Source organism: Sorex fumeus, unplaced genomic scaffold (genome assembly GCF_029834395.1).
Source record: "Sorex fumeus unplaced genomic scaffold, SorFum_2.1 ptg000061l, whole genome shotgun sequence".
Classification (NCBI taxonomy): Eukaryota; Metazoa; Chordata; class Mammalia; order Eulipotyphla; family Soricidae; genus Sorex; species Sorex fumeus.
The window spans coordinates 51,161,964-51,168,838 of NW_026606118.1; the positions used below are offsets into that span (position 1 = coordinate 51,161,964).

The following is a 6,875-nucleotide window of genomic DNA, read 5'->3' on the forward strand; positions in this document are numbered from 1 at the left end:
GGGATGCAAGTTTCTGATAATTTTCTTATAATAAACATGCAGAATCACAGGTAAAAATACTTTTCACAGCCGGTCCCTATACCTAGCTGTAGTTGGTACATCCACAAAAGCAAATAACAGGAGGCTCATGTGTAAATCTGTTTGTAGTGATGTTATGCTCTGCAGAGGTGGGACTCTCACAGATGGTTTAGCCTACAGAAGGGTCAGTTATTCTCCTGATCAATATTTTCTGCTATCCCCTATTGGGGAAACCTGGAAATAGTAGAGAGATTGGACTCAAAGAAAGAGTAAAGGAGCCTTTTCTATCCAGACTGGAGGAAAAGTTTTTCAGGGGGTGATGAACAAGGCTGTTGAAGATATAAGTGTAATAATGCCAGGAAGTGCACTTAATGCATGCACCATAATGTACCATAATTTATTTTTTGTTTTTTTCTGCTCTTTGGGTCATACCCAGTGATGCTCAGGGGTTATTTCTGGCTCTGCACTCCGGAATTACTCCTGTAGGTGCTTGGGGGACCATATGGGATGCCAGGAATTGAACCCAGGTCAGCCACATGCAAGGCAAACGTCTTAACTGCTGTACTACCATTCCAGCCCCATACCATAGTTTCTTAATTCATTCATTTGTTCTCGTGCACTTGGGTTGTTTCCAGATTCTGGCTATTGTGAACAGTGCTGCAATCAACATAAGAATGCAGACTGCAATGTGTTTTTTTGGACACTAGAGTATATTCTCAGGAGTGGTATTGTTGGGTCAGATGGAAGTTCAATTTCTATTTTTTTTGAGGAATGTCCATATTGTTTTCCAGAAAGTTTGGGCCAGCCAGTCTTCCCATCAACATGGCTGTTAGGAAAAATGAAGTCATAAAATTTGCTTATACATGCATGGTCATGGGGAGTATCATGCTAGTGAAATTAGTCAGAGAGAGAAAGACAAACATAGACTGATTGAATTCATTTGTTGAATATAAAAGAACAACAACAACAACATAGTATGTGAATAGTATCCAAAGATAATAGAAACGAGGGGCTGGAGCAATAGCACAGAGGGTAGGTTGTTTGCCTTGCATGCGGTTGACCTGGGTTTGATTCCAAGCATCCCATATGGTTCCTTGAGCACTGCCAGGGTTAATTCCTGAGTGCAGAGCCAGAAGTATCTCTGTGCATTGCCAGGTGTGACCCCAAAAAGCAAAAAAAAAAAAAAAAAGAGAAAGATAATAGAAATGAGAGCCCGGAAGACTGGTCCTGGTAGGAAGCTGCCATTAAGGGAAAGGGGAGGGCAGTAGGACCAAGAAGAGACTACTATGACTATGCTAGTTGGAAATGAATCACTTAGGACACAAACTGAGTGCTTAAAGGAGGTAAAGTAATACACATGATACCCTTTCAGTAATAGTATTGCAAACTACCAGTGTCTAGAAGGAAAATGAGAGAGTGAAAAAGATAGAGAAGAGCAAGAGAGAGAAGTGTCTGCCATAGAGGCAGTCTGTGTGGGAAAACCAGGGGGAGGCAGGTCGGAAGGAAATTGGGGACATTGGTGGTGGGAAATAAATTTGCACTATGAAGAGATGGGTATTGGAACATTGTATGACTGAGACTTAATCATGAACAACTTTCTAACTGTATATCTCATGGTGATTTGATCATTTTTTTTAAAGTTTGGGGAAACATATCATGATGTGGATAACATATCTTGAAGCCATTTTTTTTTGTTTGTTTGATTTTTGGCCAAATCCAGAGGTTCTCCCGAGGTGCTCCTATTTATTGCTGAGGATCCCTACAGTGGTGCTCAGGGACAATGCAGAGTCAGGACTGCATAGTTTTAGCATGCAAATCATGCTCCAACCCCTCGAGTTGACTCCCCAGATAGGGTCACGTTTTAAAAACTACTTAACACTTTGGTATCTCTTCATATAAGGCAGTGAAATACTCTGAAAATAGCAGTAGAGTCGCTGTCATGTGGGACACTTTCTAAGACTTGATGCTTCCTTCTGAGAGGGTTATTAAAACACTTGGTTTTTTTTCTCATCTCTTTACCACTAACTTTAATTGAAAGGGATGACTTCTCTCCAGCACATTTGTGAGAAAGTTTAGTCTGAAAAGAGCATATGCATTTTTTTATGCAGTGAATCTGATTCAGAGCAAATAGTCCTTGTAAAAAAGCCGTTTGCTTTGCACAGGAAGCCCTCACTCCATTTTATGTATTTATGACTTATTACAATGATATTTTCCCTTACCAGGTCCTTTCACTTTTTTACAGATTTGCTCAGAATTTATAAAGGGAAAGAATGTGCTATCTATTGAGACTCTCTGGAGACTCCAGTAATGATATCAGCCAACATTTATGGGGAGAAGGAGTTCATGTGTGTAGGTTCCCAGTTGTTCTGGAACTGCATTATGGTCTAGGCTGTCTTGGTTCTTCAAATGTAACATTGCATATAACTATATTTTTATAATTTTAGTTTCAATAAGAAAAAATTTCATAACAAGTAGCATCGAATTAAATTAAGTTATAGATAAATGTGTTTTTATTTTTGGATGAGGGTGTTTTGGGCCACATATGGCAGTGCTCACAATTTATTCCAGTCTCTTCACTTACGAATAACTTCTGGAAGAGTTTGGGGGACTATATTGCGTCCTTGGGATTAAACTCAAGTCAGCTACATGTAAAACTTTACCTACTGCACTATCTCACCAATTCTGATAAATTAACTTTAAAGAAATGAACTTTTATGTAGAATTTTATGTAGAATTTTTATGTAGGACCCAAACCATGGCTTCCTAAAGACTAAACTGATGTTAAGGATCTGCTTTTAAGATTACTACACGATTATTCATAAAAAACTTAAGTATTTCATAACATTGACTTTTCCAATGAATTTCTCTTGATAGGATATCTTGCTTCCCTGAAAAAAAATGATCTAAAAGAGAGAAGAAACAAGATGGGAACCATAATGATGTGTGTAACCAATATCAAAAGTGACATACTAGTGCTTCATCCTACAGACTAGTCCTGCCACTATGTGAGTAGTGGTTACCAAGACCCCCTTCACCCCTCAATCCCTACGTATCCCTTTCTCATTTCTTTCCACTAGAAGCAGGTATCACGGAAAGATATACTGGAGGAATGGATTTTAGAGTAAGATTACTAGGTTAGAGTTTGAGCTCTTTCACTTAGTAGCTGTTTGTATGTCCTTAAAGAGATCTTTACCAGTTTCTCTGCTATAATGTCTAAGTAGGTCACCATTTTTGCCTACCAAGCAGTCCTTTCTTTGGTAGTACTGTTTTTGATTAAATAACAATACGCTTCTGGAAGCCATTAAATATAGGAATAGTCTAGAAGCAACACACTGACCTTTGAAATCATTAATGAATTAATAGGGAAGATATTTTATGCTTTCAAGTATCACTAATGAAGTCTCAATTAAGTTCATTATCCCATAGCTGATTTGAATCACAGTGAAATACACAGTTACAAAGTTGCTCATGATTGGGTTTCAGTCATATAGTGTGCCAACACACGTCCCTTCACCATTGTACATTTCCCACCATCAAAGTCCCAGTTTCCCTGGACACACTCCCCACCCCACCTGCCTCTGTGGGAGGCAATTTTCTTCTTTGTCTCTGTCTTTCTCTGTCTCTGTCTTTCTCTGTCTCTGTCTCTCTCTGTCTCTCTGTCTCTCTCTCTTTCTTCCTTTTGGGCATTATGATTTACAGTACTGATGGAGAAAAGTTTTCATGTACATCCCTTCATCTGCTTTCAACACTCCCATACCTGAATTTTCTGTTACAAAAAATGACTAAAGTTTTCCAAATTTTTTATAAATATTTATTTTACAATTAGCGGAGACATTGCACTATTATAGTCACAAAGTTTCATGAAAATTTAAAGTAATAGTTCAAGGGAGTTAGAGAGATAATGCATTGGGCAAGGTACTTGCATTGAATAACCCAAGTTCTATCCCTGGCAAGTGGTCCCCTAGTTCTATTCCTGGCAAATGGTCCCCTGGACACTCCTGGGAGTGACTCCTGAATGCAGAGACAGAGGTAAGCTCTGAGCACCGCTGGGTGTGCTTCTCCCCCAAAGGATGATAGTTCTAGGCCTTGTAAATGAATAGTAATAACAAATGTGTAGAAATTTTAGGGCACTCTATGACTTGTTGGTACTTTCTTCTTAATTGCATTGATCGTTTTAACACCTCATTATTACAACATATGTATGAAATAAATTCACTTACTTGATTTGTAAATATTTTAGGAACTTTATTAATTAAAATAATGCTAAAACTCCCTGGTAGAATTTAAATGATTATGCTTTTGAGATAATGATCTTTTTAAGAAATTAGAATTATTCCTGAAGCTTGAAAATAAATTATATGTGGTGAACCCTGTATCCCTTTCTGTGATATATATGTAAATATATATATATATATATGTATACATATATGGATGGAAATACATCTAGTCAAGTTAAGAAGTAAAATAATTAAAATGTCACTTGGCTTTCAATTATGGCCATTTTATGCTAACAAATCTTAACACTAAAATAGCCAAGACATACAAATTTTGAAATACAAAATTAAATTTGCTCTATGAATGGTAGCAGTATTAAAGTTAAGAAATAAGGCAGTGTGTGGGACTTAAGGAAAAGTTTGGGCTAAGATAAACTGATAAATGGGGCTAGAATGATAGTGCACCAACTATTGCGGTCCCCAACACCACATATGGTTGTCCCCTGAGCCTGGCCAGGAGTAATCTCTGAGTGCAGAGCCAGGAATAAGTACCTCCTGGTATGACCCCAAAGCCAAAAGAAGGTATACTTAGAAATATACCTTAAATTACCAAATTGTTAATCAAAATATATAGTACTAATACATATTAGTATGTATTATTGCATATATTCTAATATATATATACATACATATTTATATATAGGTGAAAAAGTGAGTTCAATAATCGGTAGCAACATAGCACTGTCCTCCCCTTGTTCATCGATTTGCTTGAGGGGGCCCAGTAACGTCTCCATTGTGAGACTTATTATTACTGTGTTTGACATATTGAATACGTCATGGGGAGCTTTCCAGGCTTTGCTGTGTGGGCAAGATACTCTTCGTAGCTTGCGGGGCTCTCAGAGAGGGGTGGAGGAATCAAACCTGGGTTGGCCGTGCCAGCCTAGTGCAAGACAAACGTCCTACCGCTGTGCTCTATTTACTAGAGTATGTGAGTAGTCTCCTATTTATATTCGAGAGAGGAATAAATGTAGCTATAATTAGGTCTGTATTTCTGTTTACAAGAGTTAGTTGAGTGTGTTTGAAGTCAAAAGTTTCTAGGTAGATCAAAATGTTCTCTTAGTTTCTCCTTAGTTCCTAATAGGTTTGTCCTAGTGATAATAAAAAATACTAAAAAAATTAAATCAGGTGTCATGCTATATTAGTAAATTGAGATGTTACATAGGTACACCTGGTATGTATGAAGGATTGCTAAAACTAAATATACTTCATAAGATTTCAATAAACATTCCCAAATAGGCAAGATACTCTTGACTTTCCAATACACTGCACAGGTTCATTGGAATTTCTGTGGTTAAATTAAAAATTAATTTCTATCAGTTGTGCATTTTAGATTTGATAGTGAAAAGGATGCCAAATGACAGAGGAATATCTATGTAATGTAAAATGAAAAGTGATGAAATATTGCATGGATTTTGTATTAAGATTACTAATATGTAGTACTCCTTCCTCTGTTTACTGGTCTTATGACCTTAAGAAAAGCCATTTTGCCTCATTGTTTCTGAATTTTTTCATTTGTATAATGGGTATTTTATTGGTTACTTTAAAGAGCTATGTATAAAATTTTTGAGTTCTTGAAATGTAAACAATCGTTAAATATAAGAATTGAAAAAAGGTTGTATGTGTAGATATAGTCTGGTTTTGGTTCTAGGGGATAGTTAAGAGAGGATGGCGTGGGAGTCGGAAGACTAAGAGAGATATGAAATAATTGAAATAAATTTAAAAGTGTTTCAGAGTCATCAGTGGATAACATCATTCGAGTTTTTTAATGAACTGAATGTAATTATCATACTTACCAGGCAGAGGAGATACCATGGTTACGAAGGTGGTTTGCCCAGGGTGAGGCTTACCCATTGCACTCCAGATGTGCTGACCCCTGCAATTTCCACAAATGTGGGAAACTCTACTGCATAGTTTGTGGGAATGGGGGACTGCTTTCTCTCCTGAAGAAAAAAATGTGATTGTAAGTTATCATCTAAGAAAGATTAATTTAGACTCACTTTTCCAAGTTTCAAAGGAAGCAGTATGTTGTTTACTTATCGAGTGAATGTGATTAAGATTATAAATTCCACATATAAGTGCTTCTTCTTCTCCCCAATCTGTAGTTTATTTACTTACATTTTATCTTTATTGTACTCTTTTTGACAAATCAACTGGTGGGTCAAAACATTCCCCTTCTCAAGTGTAAATTAGAAGACTTTATTCTGTGAGACTTTATTCTCTCTCTTGTTTATACTGAGAAAACTAAGGGAGATGTTTCTTTCTGACATATTTTAAGCTCTCTTATTTTACCCTGGTCTGTGTCAGTCTAACTGATTACACTTAGGCATCTGTTTCATCTACGTTGTTTTTAATTTTTAGAATTTCCTTTCTGTTTTTTGTCTTAGAATTTTCATCTTGTTATATGATCTATCCAAGTTTTGGATGATGCTTACTCTTTCCACTTGATATCTCCTTACATGTAAATCATAATTTGTTTCATGAAGGCAGAAGGACATTCAGGAAGTACTCAGGGATCTACAGACCACTCTCAAAGCAATAGGTCTGGGTGGCTCAATATTAGAGTTTGGCAATGACCTAGCAGTG

General features: G+C 36.8%; 1 non-coding gene across 1 annotated transcript; it reads left to right on the forward strand.

The window, feature by feature from the left end:
• Positions 1–6,077: 6,077 nt before the first annotated feature.
• On the forward strand, positions 6,078–6,233 carry LOC130034860 (U1 spliceosomal RNA). The gene has a single exon (XR_008794179.1). It is a non-coding gene; the product is annotated as a U1 spliceosomal RNA (small nuclear RNA).
• The last annotated feature ends 642 nt before the right edge of the window (positions 6,234–6,875 follow it).